Source organism: Mesocricetus auratus, unplaced genomic scaffold (genome assembly GCF_017639785.1).
Source record: "Mesocricetus auratus isolate SY011 unplaced genomic scaffold, BCM_Maur_2.0 Super-Scaffold_100676, whole genome shotgun sequence".
Classification (NCBI taxonomy): Eukaryota; Metazoa; Chordata; class Mammalia; order Rodentia; family Cricetidae; genus Mesocricetus; species Mesocricetus auratus.
In genome coordinates this window covers 143,316,356-143,341,038 of record NW_024429266.1, presented here as the reverse complement: position 1 = coordinate 143,341,038, position 24,683 = coordinate 143,316,356, and the positions used below count along the sequence as shown (strand labels likewise).

The 24,683-nt window shown below is 46.1% G+C and overlaps 1 protein-coding gene across 2 annotated transcripts in view; it reads right to left on the bottom strand.

Moving 5' to 3' along the window:
• The window catches only part of Eva1a (eva-1 homolog A, regulator of programmed cell death), a 54,655-nt gene extending 50,358 nt beyond the window's left edge, over positions 1-4,297 (bottom strand). For both annotated transcript variants that reach the window (XM_013119251.3, XM_013119253.3), the window contains exon 1: positions 4,040-4,297. The gene's annotated coding sequence lies outside the window, so the exon portion shown is untranslated. The remainder of the gene's footprint in view (positions 1-4,039) is intronic.
• Between the last annotated feature and the right edge of the window lie 20,386 nt (positions 4,298-24,683).

The following is a 24,683-nucleotide window of genomic DNA, read 5'->3' as shown; positions in this document are numbered from 1 at the left end:
GGGGTCTGGCTTTTCTTCCTCTTTAACAGCCAGGGAAACCTGCTTCTGGCATCAGCAGCTGGTGATCTAGGAAGGGGGCATGCCAAGTGAAAGGGTCTGGGATAGGAAACTGAAAGTTCTCATATAGACTAGTGAACAGAAAAATGCCCACCACAGTGTTTCCCGGACCCCTTACAAAACTGGTCCCCGCACCACACAAAGTGATCTCATCTCACTAAAGCTGAGGGAACAGCCTTCTGAAAAGAGCAGACTATGTGTGGAGCAGCTGAGTTCGAAGACAGAAGACACAAATGTGCAGGGACTTGGGCAACGGAGTCAAACTCGGCTCAACGGAGCAAGGTTCCAGAACCAGCAAGCAGCAGATTCAGCTTGCAGAGCCAAGGCTGATTGAAGGAAACAGGATTCTGAGCTGGTAAAGTGACCAGCTGTCACCTAGCATCCAGTGTCAGCAGTGGGCTTCAAACCTGGCTCTCCAGTATTCCATTTTAATGAGCATTAAAAATCCCTTACTGCATTTTACCTTTAATAGATAAACGAGAAGACATAATAGGGAGAGTCAGCATTTATCCACCTCCCTCACCCAGAATCCCTTACTTCATGTCTGAACCTCTCTCCTCCAAACAGGAGTGCTAATTGCATTCTTCTATGCCATCCCAGCCCCCTCCAAGAGTGAGTGCTGCCCCAGACTTGACTAAGCACATGTAAGTTCTATAGCGGGGTTGGCATGGCTAGGAGCCAAGGCCCAACTCTTCCGTAGCTGCAACAAAGCAAAAAGGAGGAGGAAAACCAGGACTGCTGACAGCACAGTCAGAGCAGTACCATCTGAAAAAGACACTCAGAACAGTACCATCTGAACAGCACAGTCAGAACAGTACCATCTGAACAGCACAGTCAGAACAGTACCATCTGAACAGCACAGTCAGAACAGTACCATCTGAACAGCACAGTCAGAACAGTACCATCTGAACAGCACAGTCAGAACAGTACCATCGGAACAGCACAGTCAGAACAGTACCATCTGAAAAAGACACTCAGAACAGTACCATCTGAACAGCACAGTCAGAACAGTACCATCTGAACAGCACAGTCAGAGCAGTACCATCTGAACAGCACAGTCAGAACAGTACCATCGGAACAGCACAGTCAGAACAGTACCATCTGAACAGCACAGTCAGAACAGTACCATCTGAACAGCACAGTCTGAGCAGTACCATCTGAACAGGACAGTCAGAGCAGTACCATCTGAACAGGACAGTCAGAACAGTACCATCTGAACAGCACAGTCAGAGCAGTACCATCTGAACAGGACAGTCAGAACAGTACCATCTGAACAGCACAGTCAGAACAGTACCATCTGAACAGTACAGTCATGGATCTTAAGTGTGGTACAGGGTAAAAAGAAAAACTATGGGTTCAGGTTCCCGCTAATAAGTCAACGAACCTCAGCTCACATTTACTGAGCATATACTGAGTCTGATACGAACTAAACCCCTTACCTACATAGTGAGAAGAATGAGTGTTCTGAAATTCAAATGTTTATATGGATGTAGGCCCCACCACTAATGAGCTGTGTGGCATTAGGCAAACTTTGTAGCCTCTCTGTGCCCCCATGTGAACTTTATAGAGATGAAATAAGGGTCAGGCAAGTCAAAACTCAGGAAGCGAGCATAGCACTGAGCAGGCACTCAGCCTTCAGATGAATAGCCTTCAGTTATCCTATTGGTTAGCACACTAGTCTGCAGAGAAGGCATACTGCCCTTCCTGTAAGACTCTGAGAGAGTTCGAGCCCACTTGCTCAAGGCAACAAAGTTTACAAGAGGTAAAGCTGAGATTTGAACACAGAGAGCAACGTCCACAAGCTGGTGAGCTCAGCGGGCACTGTGAGCAGGCTTTCAGAATGTGGATATCAGCGGACAGGTGAGCAAGGGGTCCCTTGCTGTAAATTCTGCAGCAAGAGAGAAAGGCGGACTGGATAGGGCAGCAGGGAACAATGAAGCTGTCATAAGCAGGGGGAAAGCTTCATCCAGAAGAGACCAAAGAATGATGGGGTGTTTGCCAAGCCATGGGGAGGAAGGATTCCCAGAGGTCAGAACAGCCAAGCGGCAGTGAGCTGGGGTGCGTGGAGACCATGGCGGAAGGGCTGGAGGATGAGGCTGGGCAGGGAAGTCTGGGGCTGGTGTATAAGGTCGCAGGTTAGATTTCAACCCGTAAACACTGGCTCTGGGGTTGCTGTTAATGCCTGACAAGCACCTACCAATCCAGGCCCTTTCTGTTAGCAATGGAGAAGAGAACAGAGGTGGAGGGCAGGGTGGTAGCGCAGCCTGGTGGGAATTCAGCAATGGAATTCTGACCCTGGGATTGCAGTGGGGAAGAGATAGAACAGGGGCTGGGATGATCTGCTAAAACAGAGCTGATGAGAGCAGGAGATGTGAAATACTGGCTCTCTGTGAACTGATACAGTAAGCCAGGCTGACTCCACCCAACTATTGTGGGCCAGATAACTGCTTTGTGGGAAGAGAGGTTCTCCTGAGCAATCCAAGTGAACAAATCCTCCCCCACTTACACGGTGATGGCCAAAAATGCCTCCAGATACTACCAGACTTCTCTTAAGGGACACAATTAAAACATGTGGCATTCACACACATGCACATAAATACAAAATAAAAATAAACTCTACCACCTTTACTATTTTCTTGACTTGGTTTTTGATTTTGGTATTTGGGGACAGGGTCCTGTGGAACCCAGGTTGGACTCAAACTCATTTTGTGGCCACGGATGACCTTGAACTCCCAATCCTCCTGCCACGCCCAAGGGCTAGGATCCCAGGTGTGCTACACCACACCTGGCCCATTGTCTACTTTTCAGAAGAGAAAGACACAATTACAGGAAGGCATCACCAAGGCCAATAGTCTGACCCTATCACCTGGCCTCCTCCACACAGGACTTGACCTCAAGCCAGCCTGCTGCAGCAGAATACAAATTTGGCTGCCTGGAGGAGAAGGAGGGGCTAAAGCTAAGGCTGAGGAGTACAACGGCCTTTACTGAGCCGGGACGGCAGCGGGGAACTAAATAAATACTTTGGATCTGAATGGAATCGCTATGTATTTGCTATAAAAGGCAAAGGTTTGGTCTCCCCGGGTGTGTGCAGGCAGGAAGTGGCAGATTCTTGCTCAGACTGGACAGAGGAGCCATCTGTAGGGCTGGACTTGGGGTGTGTGGCACAGACCAGATGAGGTCTACATCTAGGCTGGACCCTTTTTACAAACTTAAGTGGCTCAAGTCTGCTTATTCCCTGGTTTCATTTTGCCGGTTTGTACACAAGAGACTTCTAGAAGGTCCATAGACTTGATGTTGGAAAAACGAGCTTAACTAAGGCTCAAAATCGAAACTACCAAATGAGCTCTCTCTTAAACCTATCTCTCCCCTCGTGGTCTTCATGACCAGCAATGAGCTCTTCTCTTACCCGAGCCTTCAGGGACTTTCACCCTCAGATAAGTCTGAGGACATGAGTGAGCCCCTCTCCAACAGTAGAGAGTCCCTTTTAAGGCTTTAGGGGGCGCCAACAGCCTTTGCACGCCAAGTCAAATCTAATCTCAGGGATCTGGGGGTCGCCAAATAAGTGTCAATAGTTCAGTGGCTCCGAGAGGAACCGGGTAAATATTTCAATGTACACCAGGCCGACTTCAGGTGGGTGACCCCCAGCAAACCCAAAGTCAAAGCCCGCCACCGCCGCGGGCTAGCCCGCTCAGCCAAGCTCCTGGAGTTAGAGCAGCTAGAGAAGCGCCCAGATTTGCAACTCACTGACTCTTCAAAGCCCAGCTGCGGAGGCAGGGGGATGAGAGTGGTGGGAGACAGCTAAAGCGGAGCAAGAGGCTGGACTGGAAAAAGAGGAAACAGGAGGAGAAAGTAAGACCCGCACTAACACCTGGACAGGAGTTCCGGAACAAAGCGGAGGTTTCCGATGCTAAGAGCCCTGAAGAGTTCCCGCTCAGCAGAATTGGGGTGTCCTTGAGCCCTGTGCACCAGGGGAGTAGCTTACCTTCTCTGGGATCACAGGCGCACACTTCCGGAGCCCGAGCGGGGCCTGGAGTAGATCAGATCACCCAGGGAGGGGTGCGGCAAAGTGGGGCTGTGCCCTGTGGCTGGAGCACCCGTGCACCCGAGAACAATTTGGGGAGACCCTCCTGGTCAGGGCTGAGCAGGGAAAGCGTGAACCTGGCCTCGAGACTTCCCGAGCCCTGCACACTCTAAAGGAGACTGAGTCTGTGGGAGGAAAAGGTTGTCTCATTTCCTTCAGTCTCCCCCCCCGCCCCCGCCCCTCGGCTCTGGACCTGCCCTCCCTCCGGCTCCCCGCCCCCTTCCCCACGTGGGCTCCCAGAGAAACCTGAACGGCTGCACCAACTTAGTTCAACTCTGGCAACTCCTGCCTGCCTCCCCTTGTTTGCTACAAGATCTCCCCACCCGGAGACCCCACCTTGACCCGAATGTCCAACCTTTCGCTCCTTGCTGCAAGGAGCCCAGATCTGCAGGCAGACCTCCAACCGTACCCCTAACCCCCATAAGCTCTTACTCCTGCCTGGTGGACTGCACTGTATTGAGCCAGCTTTTAAACCCCAAGTCCAGACAGGAAATAACCACTTACTTGGTTAAATTTGATCGACTCTTTTTTTGTTGTTTTTTTTTTTTTTTTGTTCTGAGTGGATAGCATAAAGCCTGATGCATAATCTCCAAGGAATGTTGGTTTGTATCAGAAGACAGCCACTACAGCCTTGCTCTCGAGGGTTTGGAGTTTTGTTTGTTAAAGTCCACTGAGTATTTATGGAGCAGGCGAAAGGCACCTAGCTGGGTGTAGCCCAGGCTAAAATGAACCCAAAGGTATCCTGCTCCTAAGCAGTTAGCACAGGTGTCTGGAGCAAAGAGTCCTTAGATACAGGCTGAGCTTTTCATACAGTGAGAACAGCCAAGACAGGAAAACTGTGCGGTCCAGCACAAATTTAGGGTTGCCGGCAGGGAGGACGGGAGCCTGGAAGAGAATACCCTGCCAGTCCAAGAAAGGAAGGTCGCTGCTAGGAGCCAGGACAACTGAAAAAAAAAAAAAGGGCTCAGATGGTGGAGAGGTGGAAACTGAATGGAGTAACCAGGGACGAAAGGGTTCACCAGAATCCCTAGTGTGCCCTCAGGAACAGCTATCACAAGTATAGTCTACAAACAGCAGCTGTTCTGCCCCTCTGGACCTGCTCAATTAAGACTACATTCTAATAAAATTCCCAGATTCACATACTCATCACTATGTGTAAGCATTGCTCTCTAGACCACTGATGGCATGGTGGACTGACTATACCAGACCACAGAGTCTGGCTGGACATTAAGCTGTTACATTTTTAAAAATAGGGGACCAAGCTCTGCGCACACAAATACTTAATTGGTCTGATGAGGGGTTCCAGGAGTGTTTCTGAAAGACTCTCCAGGTGATTTGACAGAACCAGAATTGTGAGCCATGTTCTATACTTGTTCAAAGGGTACTTTCTTTATGTAATCTTGAAATGCAGCATTTCCCCCAAAGAAAACAATTGCAGGGTCCTTCAGTAAATGTAGACCAGTTTTCCTCTTCTCATATGGAAGCAACTGGTCTAGGGACCAGTTTTAGCTTTGAGCAGCCTCTAAAGTACTATCTGAACTTGAATAGGCCTCTTCTCTGGACTTCAGTTTTCTTATCTGTAAAACATACACACACTTAACTAATTCCAAATTCCATAGTCCGACACTCAACATGCTCCCCATAACTGGCCAGTTGTATCGTAGGCAGACAGAGAGGCAGCACACACAGAGGAGGTTCCGTGATGTAATGCTGTGTTTGCGGCCACCTGGGCACTTCACATAGGGATTCTTGAGGTCACAGGTTGGATCTGGGCCACACACATAGCTGACACTCAGCAAATGTGTGTGGACTAAAGGAATGCACAGACCACAGCTGCTGGTAGGAGACCTTTTCAGGGACCATTTGGAGAACATTTGGCTCCAGTCCAGAGTCTAGTCACTTGTCCCCAGACTGAAGAAAGGACACTGGAGTACTCTGACACCATCTGACTCTGGATATAAGTTTACTGTTGCTAGTAAGAATTGCCAGTGGGTTGAATTCTTAGAACTCGCTCAGTCCTACAGAAATGCAGCCTCACTCCATGATAATGAAGCAGATAGAATTGTACTTCTGCTTCACAGCAGCTTTGGGGAGTCCAGGGGGTGAGAGGGAATAAAGCTGTCACCCACACAGCCTCTACCTCTTGATGTGCAGCCTCACTGATACGGACAGGGGTGACCACAGGCTGCAGTCCCTGCAGCATGCATAGGGCTCCCAAGAGTCCGGTGACCAGAGCAGGGACCACTATCCCTGACAACAGCCCAGATATAATTATGGAGAAAATCTCAACCCCTGGAGTTTCTTCAGTTAGCAAAAAGAGAGATGGTAATTTAGCATTCCTCATATCATTCCCTTGTTGGCACAAACATTGCAATGATGCCAAGATCTGACAGGAGAGAAGCTATGGCTCTACCCTCCCTGTGTCCCATCCCTGCTGCTTCTACTTAAAAGCTCTGTTTGTGTTTACTTGATAACAAATTGATACTATTACAGTTTACATGCCAATACCATACTTGTTATTGCCTCAAAAGCTATAGCCTCAGAGCTGGAGATGGTGACTCAAGGTTGTAATTCTAGGACATGGAAAGCTGAGGCAGGAGGGTTGCTGTGAGTTTGGACTACTTAGTAAGTCAGTGTGAGACACTGTCTTAAACTTAATTGTTTGAACCCAAAAGATGGCCCGTGGGATAGCCATGTTTGCAACATTTGCTGCCAAGTGTAGAGATCATCAAACTGAATATCCCACAAGTTGTCTGCTGACCTCCATGTCACACACACACACACACACACACACACACACAAACACACAATGTAAAAAGACAACAAAACAAAAAATAAAAGCAAATAACAATGAAAACCCACTGACCTGGATGTTCTCATTTATTAATGAGCAGTGGTGCATGGCACAAATCTAGATACAGAGGACAAAAGCAACAGCTACAAGCTGATACCCAGATGAGCCCTTAGACCACTTTCGTAGTCCAAGATGATACACTGCTGAGGGGACCACAAGAGGCTTGCACTGAGATGTGTTCAGAAGACATCCTTACCCTGAATCCCCTGGCACCATGATGTGCATGTACTCATCAATGTAATTCAACTTACCTGTCACTTCCTGGACACAGCCTGTCCATCACAGGAAACTATCCCGGCCACCCTAGGCAACCTCACGGTGCATCGTACTCAGCACTCTCCTGGGAACTGTCCTCAAATCACAGGGTAGGATCCAGACCAGAAAGCATTTTAATCAAGCACTCCTTGGGGGTAGTAGATATGTGCAGGCAGGCTCTACATCCTTGATATAGGAAATGCAGAGAAAGAACCTAGGGCCTCAAAGACCACAGCTTCTAGAATGGTGAGGAAGACAACCTCATAGAACATGACTTGTAGAAACCAGCAGGAAAAAGAGACCAGTCAGACCCATGTCCAAGGCATGATAACAACACCAAGCTGGGCATGGTGGTGCATGCTTGTAGCATACACACACACTCTAATGTCCCTCCCATACTCCAGAGGCTGAAGCAGGAATATGAAGATTTCCATTAGCTCCGGGCCAGCTGGGCTGCATAGTAAATTTAAAGGCAGCCTCAAAAGCATAGTGAGACACCATCATCCCTCCCTGGAAAAAAGACAACAACAAAAGCCAAATCCATAGCATGAGACTCTTGGGTTCTTTTTCTGTGGCTGTGACAAAATATGATGACAAAAGCCACTTAAGGGGAAAGGGATTTGTCTTGGCTCATTCATTGGTCCATGTTACAATCCATCACAGCAAGGATCTTATAGGAGCAGGTTACAACACATCTGCAATCAAGAAAAGGACCAATGATGAAGGCATGCTCGCTCATGTGCAGTTCACTGTCTCCACTTTATTCAGTCCAGAATCTCCTGATAAGGGATAGTTCCCCGCACAGTTAAAATAAGTCTTCCATGGGGATTAACCTCCCACAGACATTCCCCACCTGAGCCTAGATTCTGCAGACCATCAAACAAACAAACATCAATGTCTAGTGCACCCACAATTCCAGCACTCAGCAGACTAAGACAGGAAGCTCCCAGTGAATCTGCGAGTAGTCAGTTCCAGGCCAACCTCAGAAACAGACCCTACCTTCAAACAACAACAAAGGGCAAGCCACATGGACAAAAATCCCTGGACTTGCCTTGTACCTTGACTGGCGAATTCAGCCGTTAAAGTTGAGGGGAAGAAATCTGGTTCCCTCGTAAGAAAGTATAAGTGATTGAAACCAGAGTCTGTTCCCCATCCTGTGGCAATGCTTTTACAAGGAGCTACAAACTCGCAGCTCTTATTAATCCCAGAAGTACTAAATGATCTCCAGGAGAGCTGGAGCAAAGCAGGGGTGTATACCAAATACCAGGAGACAAAGGAAATTGCCTCACAGCCCAACAAGATGCTAATGGATAGGCAGACAGAGACACTCATGTCACCTTCAATAATGTCACTTGAGGAAGATCAGGAGACTGAGAAATTTCTTTGAATGCTTTGCCCTACAGTCATTTCATATCTATTCATCTTGGCAAAAGTGAGTTTGAAAAGAAAATGTATACTATTTTATGATGCTAGGTTGGGGTGCAGATGAAGCTCAGTGGCCTAGAGTGTAGAAAATCCTGACTTTGTTCTCCAGCACTACATAAACCTGGGTATCGTGGCACACATCTATAATCCAGTCCTGGCAGGGGTCGGGGCTGGGGTGTGTGTGTGTGAAGGCAGGAAAACCACAAATTCAAGATCATCCTCAGCTACATAGAGAACTTAAAGCTATCTTGGGCTATGTGGAACTATGTTCTTTAATTGTTTTATTTTTATCACCAAGTAAATAAATAACAATCAAACAAAATGTTACTTTGGGTTGTGCATGGTGGGGCATACCTATAACCCCAACACTTGGGAGGAAGGAGATGAGTTCAAGGTCATCCTCTGGTATGTAGTGACTTTGAAGCCAGCCAGAGCTGCATAACCTCAAAAAAAGCAAACAAACAAACAAAGAAAAAGTAATATGAAATCTTAGTTTTGGAAAAGCAAGATACTCAACTTTTCTCCCTCTTCTCTCCCTCTCTTCATCTTTCTTCATTTTTCTTTTGCAACCCAGTGCCTCATTTTTGCCATTACATTCCATGGCCAAGGGGTTTCTGTTAAGTCTCATGGGCCATCATTAACCAGGTGGCATTTAAATCCATCCAGTCCTTGGCAATCTCCTAAAGCAAAGCTAGTCGCTTGGCTGTGTTAGCTACTAACACCTCCTAGTCACCAAGAATGGCTTACCACTTATTGATAGCTCCAGACTGCAGCAGTCTTTAAGAAAACAAAGCATGTGTTGATTCATGTTGCCTGTGTATGTGTGGGGAGCATGTGGGCACTGGTAGAGGTCAGAGGACAACTTGTGGGAGTCACTTCTCCCCTTCTACCCGGTAGGCTCTGTGAATGGGACTCTGGTTGTCAGAGTCACCTTCACCCTCTGAGCCTTCACACTCACCCTGCAGCACTCTCCAAGGTCTGATGGGTACCTCTTAGGGACAAACAAACGACCCCTGACAGTTAATCACCCTCTGAGCTTCTACATTCCAGACAGAGAATTATGATACGCAAGTTCTCCAGGTTTTGTCTTCTTCCCTGGCTGTAAGCGAAGCTTTACCCGGAGACATGAGAAGAGAGGTGGGGGATGCCATGCAGTTGTTTAGAAGTCTTCCTACAGCACAGGTTCTCTACCCGTGAGTCTTGACCCATTCTGGGGCTGCATATCAATATTTACATTACGATTCATAACAGCAGCAAAGTAATTTTATGGTTGGGGTCATCTTAACATGAGGAACGGTATTAAACAGTTGCAGTATTAGGAAGGTTGAGAATCGCTGGTCTAGAGGCTCCTAGGAGGATGGTCAGTTGCTGAACTGTTTGATGTTCAGGCATGAGGACTTGAGTGCAGATCCCTAGACTTCCTGCAAAGCTGGATGCAGTAGCTATGTCTGCAATTCTAGTACTCCCATGGGAGGTGGAGACAAGAGAATCCCCAGAGGCCCCAGGATCAGTTGGCCTTGCAGGAGAGAGGGGATGTGGGGATCTATAGAAAAGGGGGGGAAGGTAAGAAGTGACAGCTGGGGCTCTCCTCTTATCTCCAGACACATACTACTAAATATGAATCGACTAGAGGGCAGACCATTCAAAACATTTTTTTTTCTCAGCCTCCTGAGTTTCTTTTTTAAAAACAACTTTTTTTTTGCTGGGCGGTGGTGGCGCACGCCTTTAATCCCAGCACTCGGGAGGCAGAGACAGGCAGATCTCTGTGAATTCGAGGCCAGGCTGGACCTACAGCCTCCAAAACAATACAGAGAAACCAAAAAACAAAACAAAACAAAACAAAAAAACAACTTTTTTGTTTTACCAGTAAAAAGCACTGAACCCAGGGCCTTGTGTTAGTGTTAACTGTCGACTTGCCAGAATCTAGAATCACCTCTGAGATAGGTGAACACACCTTTCTTCAGAGTTATCTAGGTTAGGCTAACCTCTGGGCAGGCCCTTGGCAGTTTCCTGATTGCATGCACTGATGTGAAAAGACACATTTTAACTGTAGGCAGGACCTTTCCCTGGGTGTGGATCCTGGATCTGTAAGTGGAGAAAGGGAAGCCCACAGAAGGGAGCGTTCCTCACTCTGCGCTTCCCCTGTGGATGCAATGGCATCAGGCTTCTGCTCCACCATGAACGAACTGTCCCCAGGACAAAATGAACCTGTCCTTCCTTGCATTGATTTTTTTTCACAGCAACAGAAACATAACTAAGACTGACCTCTCACCTGCCAGGCAAGCTCACCACCAAGAGTATGTCTCTCCAGCCCCCAAAGCACCTCTCCTAGGAAGAAAATCCTGCATGGTTAGAACAAAAAGGAAGTTAAGTCAGAAATGATGTATGAATTTGATTTTAAGTGTTTTAAGTGCCTCAAAATCAGCAGAACCAACCCAAGGTGTTTGGAGTTCCACCATATGAATGCTAGCTGCATCCTCAGATGCTGCTTTCAGCGGAAGGTGTGGGCTTAATAGGGTGACTTTATATCAAAGATAAATGGGCAAATGAGAGAGAGGAAAGACTGTTCCATGTTCTTAGTTTCCCTAAAGAGGTTTGAAGGGTCTTGGAGAGACTGCTCAACAGTTCAGAGTACTTGCTTGCTGCTCTTGCAGAGGAACCTGGGTTGGTTCCCAGTATCCCCTTCTGGAAGCTTACAACCACCTGAAATTTCAACTCTAGGCAATGCAACTGATCTGGAAGAGGTTCTGACCTTTATGGGCTCCCCAAGACACACATACACCTTTTTGAAGTTAAATTTTAAAATGAGTTTCCACTAAACCAGAACAAACGGCTGTGGGGTCTCAAATTTCTGAGTACCCTATAGGACATGTATTTGATCCATCTTCTATTTCACAAATTGTGTGGTAGCACATTCTAGAACAAGGTTCCTTTATGCACAGATAAATTAGATCAAGTCAACCTAACTGGGTAGCAATGTATTTATGACTCTAGTGCCCAAACTAGAGTCCTCCCCATTTCCAAACCAGAGTTCTTCCCATTCCCAAACATTTCCAAATTGCTATATGCAACCAGTACCTGGTCAGCCTCCTGCATGAGCACATAGATCAGCTGCAGATATAATAAGAGGAGGGTAGCTAATATTTTGAACCTAATATATAACAACAACAAAAGGCAGGTTCATTTGCTTCAGGTAAGTTTCTGCACTCGAAGTCCTTTAAGCTAGCAAATGTGGTTGGTTACACTTACACTGTATTCTACTGTGAGCAATTTGCCTCATTTGGAATGGTTTGCTAGGCTTCACAGAGGTCTGTGGTTTGAATGAAATGAGATGTGAAAAGCAACAGAGTTTCTACCCGTGTGAGTGGCGCATGGGAATTTGGGGTGTGGGGGGTCTTTTCTGACTTTCAAGCCCCTATTTGCCAAACCCTCCCTCGCCACTTCATTTCCTCTTTCCTTGTCTTCAGCCATTCAACTGTCTCCTTCCCCTCTGCTTTGAACACACCCCATCATTTAAAATGTGCTGCAGCCACTGTGGACCACCACTCAGAACTTCCTCAAAGAACGAGAAATAGAATCTCGACATCACCCACCAGTCTTCCTTCTAGGTATTTACCCAGAATATTTGAAATCAGTTTGCCAAAAAGAAATGTCTGCACTTTGCGTTCATTGCTGTACAGTGCAGAATAGCCAGGCTATGGAATCCACTTGTGTCTGTAGTGGATGAATAGTTAAAGAAAACAGGGTGTGTGCCCAAGGGGATACTATTCATCATTCAAAAAGAAAGAAGTCATACCATTAGTGGTGTGGATGGAATTAGAAGATACTGTGCTAAGTGAAATAAGCCAGGCACAGAAAGACAAATTCTGCACATTTCCATGTATGTGTGGAATCAAAAGCAGACAAGCTTGGAGGCAAATAGCAGAATTAGAATGATGGTTATGGGTCTGGGAGTGGAGGGAAGAAGGGAGGGCAGGATGATTCAAGGGTATAATGTATCAAGTAAATGGGAGGAACATAGGACTTTTTTATAGCTTTATTGTACAACATGGTGAATACAGTTAATAATGGTATGGCACATTTCAAAATTTCTGAGAGTAAATTTCAAATGTTTTCCCCATTTGGATTTAGAAGTTTTTAAAATTTATGTGTGTGTATAGTGCATGTGAACAGGTGTCCACAGAGGTTGTAAGAGAGCATTTTAGTCCCTGGAGCTAGAGCTGTAGTTATGAGCTGCCTGATATGGGTACAGGGAAACTCTGGTCTTCTAGAAGAAGAGCGAGTGCTCTTAACTGCTGAGCCATCTCTCCAGCCTCAGAATAAGTATTTGAAGTCAATGATGGCTGTTCTAGCACTTTAGAAGGCTGAAGCAGAATGACTGAAGTGAGCCTGAGACCAACCTATGGTACATAGTTAGGCACTGTCTCCAAAAGAAATCAAACAGTTAAAAAAAAAAAAGGAGTTCAAGACAATGCATATGTTAATTAGTTTGATTTACTTATCCCAAATTACATTCATAAATCATAACATCTCTTCTTATCCCATAAAGAAATATAACTATTCATGTCAAATTATAATAATATGAGATACATAAAATGAATTAAATATTAATAATTACTATTGGATAGATTGCTGTGTTCTGGGTCCATTTTTAGACATTTCTTTGTATTTTTATTTCACTTGTTCTTTTTATGCCCAAACTTCTCAGACCAATGGGAGTCTTCATCCCTGAACTTGGCCTTCGGTTCATGGCAGTCTGACTTTTGTACCCTACATTCTCTTCAAACTCCCCTCATCAGCTCTCGCCCCCTCCACCGGGTCCCCATCTGCCTGCAGCATGAGCTCCATGTTCTTAGTGCATTCTTCATCCTCACTCAGAGGCCCCTGCACTGGCACCTTGCATTTGCAAACACATCTGACCATGTCACCGAAACAACCGCAGGACAGTGGACTCAGCAGAGCACACAAGGCCCTTCAGAGTAGGCTGCTCCCTGCCCCCGACCGCCACCAACCTGTCATGCTGCGCCCTCAGAAATGCAAAATGCCTGCTCCCAACCCAGCAAGGCAGTGTGGTTCTTCTCTGAGAGAACAGGCAATTTTGGAAAAGCTATGGGCTGGGGTTGGATGGGTGGCACAGGCCAGTAATCCCAACTACTCTGGGAGGCTGAGGCAGGATGATCATAGCTTGGTGGCCAGTTTGGGCCAGTTAAGATTTTGTCTCAAGCTAAAAAGGACTAAGAAAAGGTTTGGGGTGTGGCACTTACCTGTTAGGTTTGAGAGGCTCTACACTCCATCCTAGCAGTGAAGAAAGAAAAAAGGACATCTGGTAGTGTAGTTCAGTGGGTAGAGTACTTTTCTAGCAGTCACAGATCCCCCAGGCTTAGCCCTCAGAAGCACACACACTGGATACAGCGGCACACAATTGCAATCCCATATTGATTACATGGTAAGACTCTGTCGCCAAAATAAATAAGCCAGCCAATACATGTCAAGTAACTATGGATTTGTGTAATGACTTCATTAAAAGCTGAAATGCCCATAAACAAATGACTAGAATTGTCCCAAAGAAAGACACCTCCACCAGGCAGGCCTCCTTATTCCTTCCCAGGGAGGACAAAGGCCTCGACCCTCTGCAACCCAGGAACAGGGCTGGCTCCCGGGATGGGTTTTGTGAGCAGTTGACTTGAGGGCAGACTCAGGGTGTTCTCAGAGGCTGCACTAACCCCCTTTCTCTAGTGAATGATTCCAACCTCATCTACTCTCTGCCCACCCAATGAGAAAACGAAAACCATGCTTGGGAGAGGGTGGGAGCTAGAGCCACAGGTCATGAGCTGAGTGGCAGCTAAATCCATCGAGAGGAAGCCAGGGTGAGTGCAACCCTCTCAGGAAAGCAAGTGTTACTGGAGGGGAGAGGGCTGCCAACTCAACTTTGTTCCAAGGATAAATAGCACATTTTGTTTCCATGTTTGCTTTTCTCTCTTTGATCCCCCGGAGCCCCTGTGGAAATGCCTGGCCAGCGATTTTTCTGCCCCCTGAGGCTAGGGAATAGAAGCCACAAGTACTAGCTTGAGATTCCTCCAACCAGGGCCTAAGTGGGGGCTGCGCTAGAGCCACCCAGGCTTGTGGAAGCCTGGAATCCAGATGTTTCCATGAAGTTTAATCACCACAAATATGCCACAGTGTTTCCAAACACGTTGTCATGATGCCCAGAAGCCATTTTAAAGAATAATAATGGTCAGGGTCTATTTGACCAAAGCCACTGGGAGTCATGAGAGTTGGAAAATGAGAAATTGAAGGCAAAGCTCGTGTGGGATAATATTTAACTCTGGGTCCCGGGTGAAGTAGATGGCTGTGCACAGCCTGGCTGACGAGCGTGGCCTCAGCCAGGGCAGTTCACGGTTCAAGGGCTTTAGAAACCACAGTCCCCAGATATTCACACAGCTGCCCTTCTGTTCCCAGGGAACTGGGTTTCAAGGGAGTTAGAGCCAAGGCGGTGATAAAGGAAACTGTAAGGGCCTTGGCCTCAGACAGACCTCACATTCAATGCTGATTCGCCCTCTTGCTAGTAGGTCCAACCAAGGCAACTTAAAAGACTGGGTTCAAAGACAAATATGGTATGTACTCACTCATATATGGATTTTAGACATCGATCAGGGGAGTGCAAGCCTACAATACCACTGTCAGAGAGTCTGGGAAGCAGAACCTTCATCCAATGACTGTTGGAAGTAGAGGCAGATACCCACAGCTAAACACTGAACTGAATTCCTGGAACCCAGTGACAGAGAGGGAGGACTGATGAGCAAAGTGGTCAAGATTGGGCTGGTTTAACCCATAGAAACAGCTGACCAGAACAAGGGGGAGCTCTTGAACCCCATACTGATGGCTGGGAATCCAGCATGGGACTGATCCAGATCCCCTGAATGTGGGTGTCAGTGATTAGGCCTAGGCAATCTATGGGGCCTTGGGTTGTAGATCAGTATTTATCCCTGGCATACAAATGGACTTTGGGTGCCCATCCCACAATGAGGGATGCTCTCTCTGCCTGAACTCTTGCAGGAGGTCCTAGGCCCTGCCCTGGATGAAATGACAGACTCTGGAGATCCCTCATGGAGGGACTCACCCTTCCTGGGTTCAGAGTGGGAATTGGGTGGTATGCTGGAGAGGCCTGATGAAGGGGGGTGGGTGCGGAGGGGAGGGAGAGGGAACTGGGATTGACATGTGAAGCAACCTTGTTTCTAATTTAAATTAAAAAATACCCCCTCCCCAAATAAAGACTGGGTTCTGGCCTGGACAGATGGCTCAGTGGTTAAGAGCACTGACTGCTCTTCCAGAAGACCCAGGTATAATGTCCAGCACCCACATTAAGGCTCACAACTGCTTATAACTCCAGTTCTACAGGATGAGATGCCCTCATAGTGAACAGAAAAAAAAACATTTTTTTAAATTAGGTCAGGCACAGAGGTAAATATCTTTAATCCCAACCCTAGGGAAGTAGAGGCATTGGCAGGCTGATCCCTGAGTTTGAGGTCAGCCTGATCTACAGGATTAATTCCCAGGGCTAGACAGGGAAACCCTATCTCAAAAAATAAAATAAAAATAAAATAAGAATAAGAAAGAAAGAAAGAAAAGAAAGCAAAATTCATACATAAACAGACCAGTCACCTGGTACATGCTTTTAATCCCAGGATTAAAGAGCAGATGCAAAGGCAAAAACTGGCTGATCTCTATGAATCAAGGCCAGCCTGGTCTACATTATATTTCCAGGCCAGCAAAGTCTACATAGTAAGACCCTGTCTCCTAAACAAACAAAAACCCCAAAAGCCAAACCAAACCAAACAAACAAGACAACCCTCAGCTTCTTCAAGTGTCACCTATGAACCACACACTGCTCTTATAGAATGTTCTGGAAGAGCAGGTGAGATGATGGATGTAGTCTCATGCTTCCCTAGCTGTTCAGTAACTGTCAATTCTCTTCCATTCACTGACTCTCACAGTGTACCAGTCACATGGAAATATAATAAGCAAAGATTTAGAAATATTATTATATCAGAATATAACTGCAACGATTTCTACTAGGCTCAGATAGGAAAAACGACATTCAAACTGAAGATTCAGTCTCAGAAATTGTCCAATGACAGGCACATGCATGCCATGTTATAAAACTGTCCACTAGATATTTATTAACAGCCATGTTCCCAACCTCAGTTTTAGGGACCCTAGAGGGTGGGGTACCAAGAAAACCCTCCCTAGACAGAGCTGGGCTTGCCCTGGACAGAAAGACAAGGAACAGGTAGCCCTATTGGAGAAGGCTAGCAAGGTCATCTAAGGGTCATGGGACTGTTGGTGGATGTCTGGAAGGGAAGTTGGAACCTGACAGGAATAGTAACAGTGGCCTTGCTGAGAGGCAGGTGTGTAACAAATAGGACTCTAGGTGATGTCTTGGTCTGCTTCCTGTTGCTATAACTGACCTCCACAAATGGGGTGACTTACAAAGATGAGTTAAGGAAAAATGAGGGGCTGAAGAATGGACACAGGCGCCAACTTTTGTAGGAAGTTCCTACCCTAATGACCTCCTGCATTCGTTACTTTCCTGCTGTTGTGACATCTCATACACTGACAGAGGCAACCGAAGGAAGGAGGGCTTGTTTGGCCTCACAGTCCCAGGGTCACTCCATCGTGGAGGGAAAGGCATAAAGACAGCAGAAGATGAGGCATCTGGTCACATTGCATCCAGTGGAGGCTCAGGGCTGGGGGGGGCGGGGCACTGGAGCTCAGGTTTCTCCTTTTCACTCAGTTCAGGATCTGAACTCGTGGAATAGTGCCATCCACATTAGGGCGTGTATTCATCTGGGTTCTCTACTGTCACAGAACTTACAGAAAGTGTGTGTGTGTGTGTGTGTGTGTGTGTGTGTGTGTGTGTGTGTGTGTGTGTTAGAATAACCTACAGGCTGTAGTCCACCTAATCCAACAACAGCTGCCTATCAATAGAAGATCCATATCTAAGAATGTAGTATTTGTTCAGTCCACAAGGCTGGATGTCTCAGCTGGCCTTCAGTATAGTTTAAGAATTTGAATACTGTTTCTAAGACAAGCTGGGAAGCCCTGTTCTAGTCACAGCAGTGTATACCCACTGCCCTCCAGATTCACATTCTTCCCATAGGTCAGACGAATTCCATCCCGATGGCCTCACAGAATTAACTTGTTTCATCAGCAGTGCGAGGGTCCAGAGTCTCAGGAGGCTGCAGTCAGATGTTGGTTGGGGCCTAAGCCATCTGAAGACTTACCTCTTCCCAGCTATGTGTTCATGTCAAGATGACAAAAACTAACCAGCACACTCACACACGTGGCTGCCAGTTGGTGGCCGTTGTTTTCAGAAGACATCGGTGTCCTCCTTACTGACAGCCTTTCCTGACAGAACGCCTAAGGGGGGGTAGAACGAGAGAAAGAAAGAAAAGAAAGAAAGGAAGAAAGAAAGAAAAAGAAAAGGGCTGAAGCATAAGTCACAATGACTTTAAAGATGCAGCCTTACAAGTCACCCGCCATCCCTTCTGCCCTACTCTTTGGATTACGTCAGAGCACCATGGTTTGCATGGTAGAGTATTCCACAAAGTCACAAACACCAGTAGGGAACCATCACAGGGAGCCATCTTGGAGGCTCTTACACATTTTCCAAGTACCATGGGATTTAAAACAGAATCCTTGAGGGTTCCATGTTGTAGGACTAAGGAACAAAGCCAAGGGCCGTTGGTGCTTATCTACCCTGACCCAGGCAGTACTGAAGCAGAGGTTGCTCCAGATATCATTACCTCTTAGCAAACAGCCCTAAAAGAGGGGTTAAAGCTTTACTTATTGTATAGATGTGTGCGTGCACACACATGTGTGTCACAAGGCGTGTGTGGAGGTCAGAGGAAAAACTTGTGGGCGTTGGTTCTCTCCTTCCACCATGTGGGTCCTGGGATGAAACTCAGGTTATCAGGCTTGGTGGTAATTGCCACTACTCACTGAGTCATCCCTCCATCCCTGAAATGAGAAGTTCTTGACTAGCTACACTGGTTATGTCAGGTGCCCGCAGCAGTAAGAAATAGAATTTCTCATAAGAGAGTACCCTGAAGTACCCAGCCCTCTGTCTCCGTGTATGTGTGTCTGCTTCCAAGAAGTGTGCTCTCCCACTCCAATGACCTTTGGCTCTCAGGAAAATACCTCCAACATCGTGATCCTAATCTGGAATCACAGAGCAAAGGGGACTCTGGGAAATGTCATGGAAGTGGGCTAATCTAGCTCAAACTTGAGGGAGCTCTCCATGAAAATATCTTCAATGAAACACACTCCGTGCTGTGCTTTTTGGCTTGGAATTCTCTCTTCTGCTCCAAATATAGTAATAAACTGTAATGGGAAATGGAAGTAACACTCAGCAGGCTCCCAAGCAAAACAAAAGTCTCTGTGAGTGAGAGGGTGAAGCCGGAAAGAACGTGGGATGGGCAGGTGAGGTCAGAGTCCCGAGGGCTCGCAGAAGCCAGAAGCACCTTTCCCAGGAGACAAGAGATATGATCCCTGCTTGAAAAACAGCTTCTAAAATCTCAACACTACTAGCTCGAGTTAGGCCCCTTCAAATGGTGTCCTTACTCCCTACGCTAAGTGATCACTGGCCATCCCCAGGCTGAAGAGAAAGGACCTACATTTATCAGTCTTTCACACAGATCTTATGCGAGTCTCTTTGTGTATGCCTGTGCGTTCGTTCTTGCGTGCGTGCGTGCGTGCGTGCCTGTGTGTGTGCTTGCTCACGTGTGTTAGGGCAAGTGTGAATTTACCACAGCAAGCATGTGGAGAGGACAAAGGACAGCCTCGGGTGTTGGATCTCATCTTCTACTTTGTTGAGACAGTCTCTTTGGTTTCTGACACTGCATATGCCCTGAGAGTGTACAGGGAACTCCTTGTCTCCACCTTCCAGCTTGCTCGAGGAAAACTGGAATTACAGACATGCATCGCGGAGCAGGGATTTATGTGACTTCTGAGGATTCGAACCTAGGCTGTCATACTTGTGTGAGAAGTGCTTTATCCAAGGAGCCATCTCCCCATCCCTAGTCTCATCTTTTAAACCCCATCTTAAATCATCTTATTCAATTTACCAGCATGTCTTCCTGGAAGGAATTTCAACTGAGCTCACTCCTTGTCAATTGATTTCTTACCAAAGAATATCCGTAAGGAGCTGAGAGATAGCTCAGTGGGTGAAGTGCTTGCTGTCAAGTCTGAGGAGCTGAGTTCAAATCCTTTAGCACTCTCATAAAAGCTGGGTGTGGCAGTACACTCCTATAACCCCAGCACTTGGGGAGGTGAGGGTTTGGAGGCAAAGGGATTCTTGGGTCTCACTTAGCTAATCTAGTCAAAACATCAGATTCTCGGTTCAGTAAAATGCCTTGTCTCAAAAAATAAAATAAAATAAAGTGGAAAGCGGTAGAGGAAGATATTCAGTATTGACCTGAGCCCTCCCCATGAGTATGCACACATGAATGTGCCCACATACATACATGCACACACATGCATACACCCATACACACACAGATGCATTCACACATACAGGTAGATGCACACACAGAGACAGACAGACAGACAGACACACACACACACACACACACTGCCTTTAACTAATTTTTATCCAAGGGTCTATGAAAGGTTAACTCATATTTTTATACTTTTGAAATGTCATATTTCCTCCCTTTGTATAATAGCTTGGGCTTCAAATTCCAGGTTGACAGTGACATGGTGTCATAACTTTGAGGGTCACATGCTTTTGTCTTTGGGCATCATCCATTGCTAATGAAGAGTCTCTTGTCAGTATAATCACTCTTCTTTCAGTTAAATTTTAAGAACTTCCTCTTAGACTTCATACTCTGCAGGTCTACCATGTCCTACAGACTCCACCCCATCTGGAGCCTAGGCATCCTCCTTCAGACTCCTCCCCACCAGGAGCCTGGGAGTCCTCCTTCAGACTCCATTCCACCAAGAGCCTGGGAGTCCTCCTTCAAACATCAGTTCTGGTATTATGGACTTTTTTTTTAAACTTTTCCCTGGTCTTTCATACCATCTCATTTGTATTTTCTAAACCTCTAGGCTCTGGGGCCTGGAGAGATGGTTCAGCAGTTAAGAGTGTGTTCTGTGCCGAGCGGTGGTGGCACACGCCTTTAATCCCAGCACTCGGGAGGCAGAGGCAGGCGGATCTCTGTGAGTTCGAGGCCAGGCTGGACTGACAGCCTCCAAAACAATACAGAGAAACCCTGTCTCGTAAAACCAGAAAAAAAAAAAAAGAAAAAAAAAAAAGAGTGTGTTCTGCTCTGGAAGAGGACTTGAATTCTGTTCCCAACACCCATGTGTGATGGCTCACAGGTACCTGTTACTCCAACACCAGGGAATGCCACGGGGAGTGTCACTATTAGGAGGTGTGGCTTTGTTGGAGTAGGTATGGCCTTGCTGGAGAAAATGTGTCGCTGTGTAAGTAGGTGTGGAGGGCTCATATATGCTCAGTCCATGCCCAGTATCTGAGACCACTTCTTACTATCTGTGAGTCAAGGACTCTCAGATACTTGTCCAGCACCATGACTGCCTACATGCCACCATGCCGCACCATGATGATGATGGACTAAACCTCTGAAAATGTAAGCCACCCCAATTAAATGTTTCTCCTTTATAAGAGTTGCCGGGGTCATGGTGTCTCTCCACAGCAATAGAAACTCAAACAGTATTGGATGATCAATTTTGGGGCTCTTCCTTGGGGAGGCTAATTTTCCCCCCATCTGACTGATTCCTAAGGTTTCTTAGAGCTCCCACCATGTTATAGTAAAGTCTAAGTCACATGTTAGCTCTAGGAAGCCTTCAGTCTAGCATTTAAATAATGTGTGATTTTTTTTTATGTTTGTCTGTTATAGTTCTGAGAATGGAATTCAAGGCTTCAGTCACACTAAGTGAACACTATTACAGACCTGTTTCCTTGGCCAGAACCTTTGCTTGGTGCGTGCGTGCGTGCATGTGTGTGTGTGTGTGGGGGGGGAGTACCAGGAGCTGAGCCTTGTTGGATTGGATGGTGCCACTCCCATCCAAGACGGATCTTCCCTCCTCGATTAATCCCCACTGGAAAGACTCTCACAGGCACACCCAACAGGCATTCCTCAGTTTCCTAGCTAATTGTAAATCTAACCAAGCTGACAATTAACTATCATACTGCTTCATAGGGGATTTTGTGAGGATTAGAAGCAGTAATAAATGCCATACATTTGTCATTGAACCTGGACACACCGGTTGTTCAATAAAGATGATGGTTATTTATAAGTGTGTTAGTAGTTATTCCAGAATAACTTTGTTATTTCATTTGGTTATGATATGAAGTAACTTCATTAAGGGAACAAATACTGTTAGCCCTAATCTGTCTTCATTTTACTGAAGCGCTCTTTTGTTTTTTAAAGATATATTTCAGTTTTATTAATATGTGTGCCTATGCATGCACATGTACCACAATGCCCATGTAAATCAGAGAGGGCATTGGATACCCTGGTGATGGAATTACAGGCTATTGTGAGCCCAGTGTGAGGGCTGAGACCCAAACTCCAGTCCTTTGGAAGAGCAGCAAGCACTCTTAACTGATGAACTATCTCTCTGGTCCTGTAATTATTTTATATTATATTTTTCTGCTCAAACCGCTACAGTGCTGTGAAAAAGAATAATTAAGTCTGTGAATAGCCATATCAAGCCACTAACAGCCAAAATTCAGGGTACGCCTCCTTGTTTAATATGTTTACTACCTTTTCACTGTGTGAATCAACTCATAGTAATGATATGGATACGTTTAATCCTCCATGGAACTGAAATCATTTTGTCACATCAGAACGATCTATAGTTTGTTGAAGATAACGTTATTTAATAACTGCTTTACTTTCATTATTGCCTTCCCTGAAGAGAAAATTTTAATTAGATTTCATTTCTCTTGGAGAAATTCAAATATTTAATTAAAAACTAAAGTATTTAATTTCTCTCAAGGAATAAGATTTGGGTGGTTTGGGCTCAGTTTGAGAGAGCCACAAGCCTTTACAACGGCTAATGCTTCCTTCCCCCAGCCCTCCCTGGGAAAGGCATGGGCTGTTATTGAAACACATCCTCAGGACTGGGGGCATGGCATAGTTTAGTTATTAAGTGCCTGCTGCATAAGCATGAGGAACTGAGTTCAGACCAAGAGTGCTGATATTGAAAGCCTAGACTGAAGAGAATGGGGACGGAAAGATCCCTGGACTTCATGGGCCAGCCAACCTAGCTAACCGATGACCTCCAGGCTCAGTGAGAGACCTTGTTTTAAACAATAAAAAAGAGGACAAAGGATGCTTGAAATTAACTCGTGGCCTGTGAGCGCGCGTGCGCGCGCACACACACAACACACCAAACACACCAAACACACATGTGAACACATACTATGATGGTTAATTTTTTTATGTGACCTTAACGCAAACTGAGCCAACTGAGAACGCCTCCGTCAGACTGGCCAGTGGGCAAGTTTGTAGGGCATTTTCTTGATTAGTGGTTGGCTTGGGAGGGCCCAGGCCACTGTGGGCAGTGCCACCCTGGGCAGATGGTCCTCTGTTGTGTAAGAACACTAGCTGAGCAAGCCACAGGGAATAAGCCGATAGGCGGTGTTCCTCTGAGGTTCCTGTTTCAGTTTCTGTCCCTGGGTGCTCCCTTGAGCTCTCCCCTTGACTTCCCACAATGCTGACAGACTGTAAGTTGTGAAGCAAATAAGCCCTTTCCTCCTCAAGTTGCTTTTGATCATAGTAGAAAACATGCACACGTAAGCACACCTCACCCCCTCCCACATACATAAAAGCACATGCGTGTGAATGAATAGAGACATAGAGCTTCTCTCACAAGGTATCCTATGTCAAAAGCCACGCACTGAAGAGGGAGCCAGAGGCTGACGAGGTAGAGGAAATTTAGACGTACTCTTCAGTAACACCGTGTCCACATCACCATCCATGAGGTTCTGCCTCAAAATTGTGGAAAACAAAGCAAATATAACTCAGGAACAGGTTGTACAAGAAGCTGAATTAATAGACCAAAGGGAAAGAAATGTATAAGAATGATGATCATGTTAAAATACTTTCTAGACAAAAACCAGAGAGTTAATTGTGAGTGCAGAATTGGCCCACTCTGAGTTATCATTCGTGAGCAAAGGTTAAAAAAACACATTTTCCATTCGGCTAACCAAGAACCAAAAATAAAAAAGCAAAAAAACCAAATAAACAAAAAGCCCCAAAGATAACACACTAGGCATGGTGGCACACACTTTGTTTTACTTTTCCTCTATTTTTTTTTATTTGCCTCTGTGTTTTCTGGTGCCATAGAGGCCAGAAGAGAGCATTAGATCTCCTGAAACTAGAGTCACAGGCCTTTGTGAGCTGCCCAACATGGGAGCTAGGAACTGAATCCCAGGCATCAAGTGCCCTTAAACCCTAAACCAATTCTCCAGGCCCGGCAACATACACTTGGAATCCCAGCACTCCAGATACCGAGGTAGGAGAATTGGATGTTTTAATCTAGCCTGAGCTGTGTAGTGAGTATCTATTTTTAAAAGAAAAATGTTACAAAAAGTAGGGAAATGTGAAATAAGTCTATATTGTAATTGACAGATTTTGTCAATGACATTTTGATAAAAATGTCATGGTTAGCTGGGCGTTGGTGGCGCACGCCTTTAATCCCAGCACTCGGGAGGCAGAGGCAGGCAGATCTCTGTGAGTTGGAGACCAGCCTGGTGTACCGAGAGAGTTCCAGGACAGGCTCCAAAACAATACAGAGAAACCCTGTCTCGAAACCCCCCCCAAAAAAGTCATGGTTATATAAGATGCTGACTCAGATTAATTTCTCTTCAAATATCTGAACTTTACATTGTTTACACTCTGGTGTTTTCAGTCTATTCAGCCTGCCTCTGCCTCCCAAGTGCTGGGAGTTTTCAGTCTATTTTTAGCAAGCAAACCACCA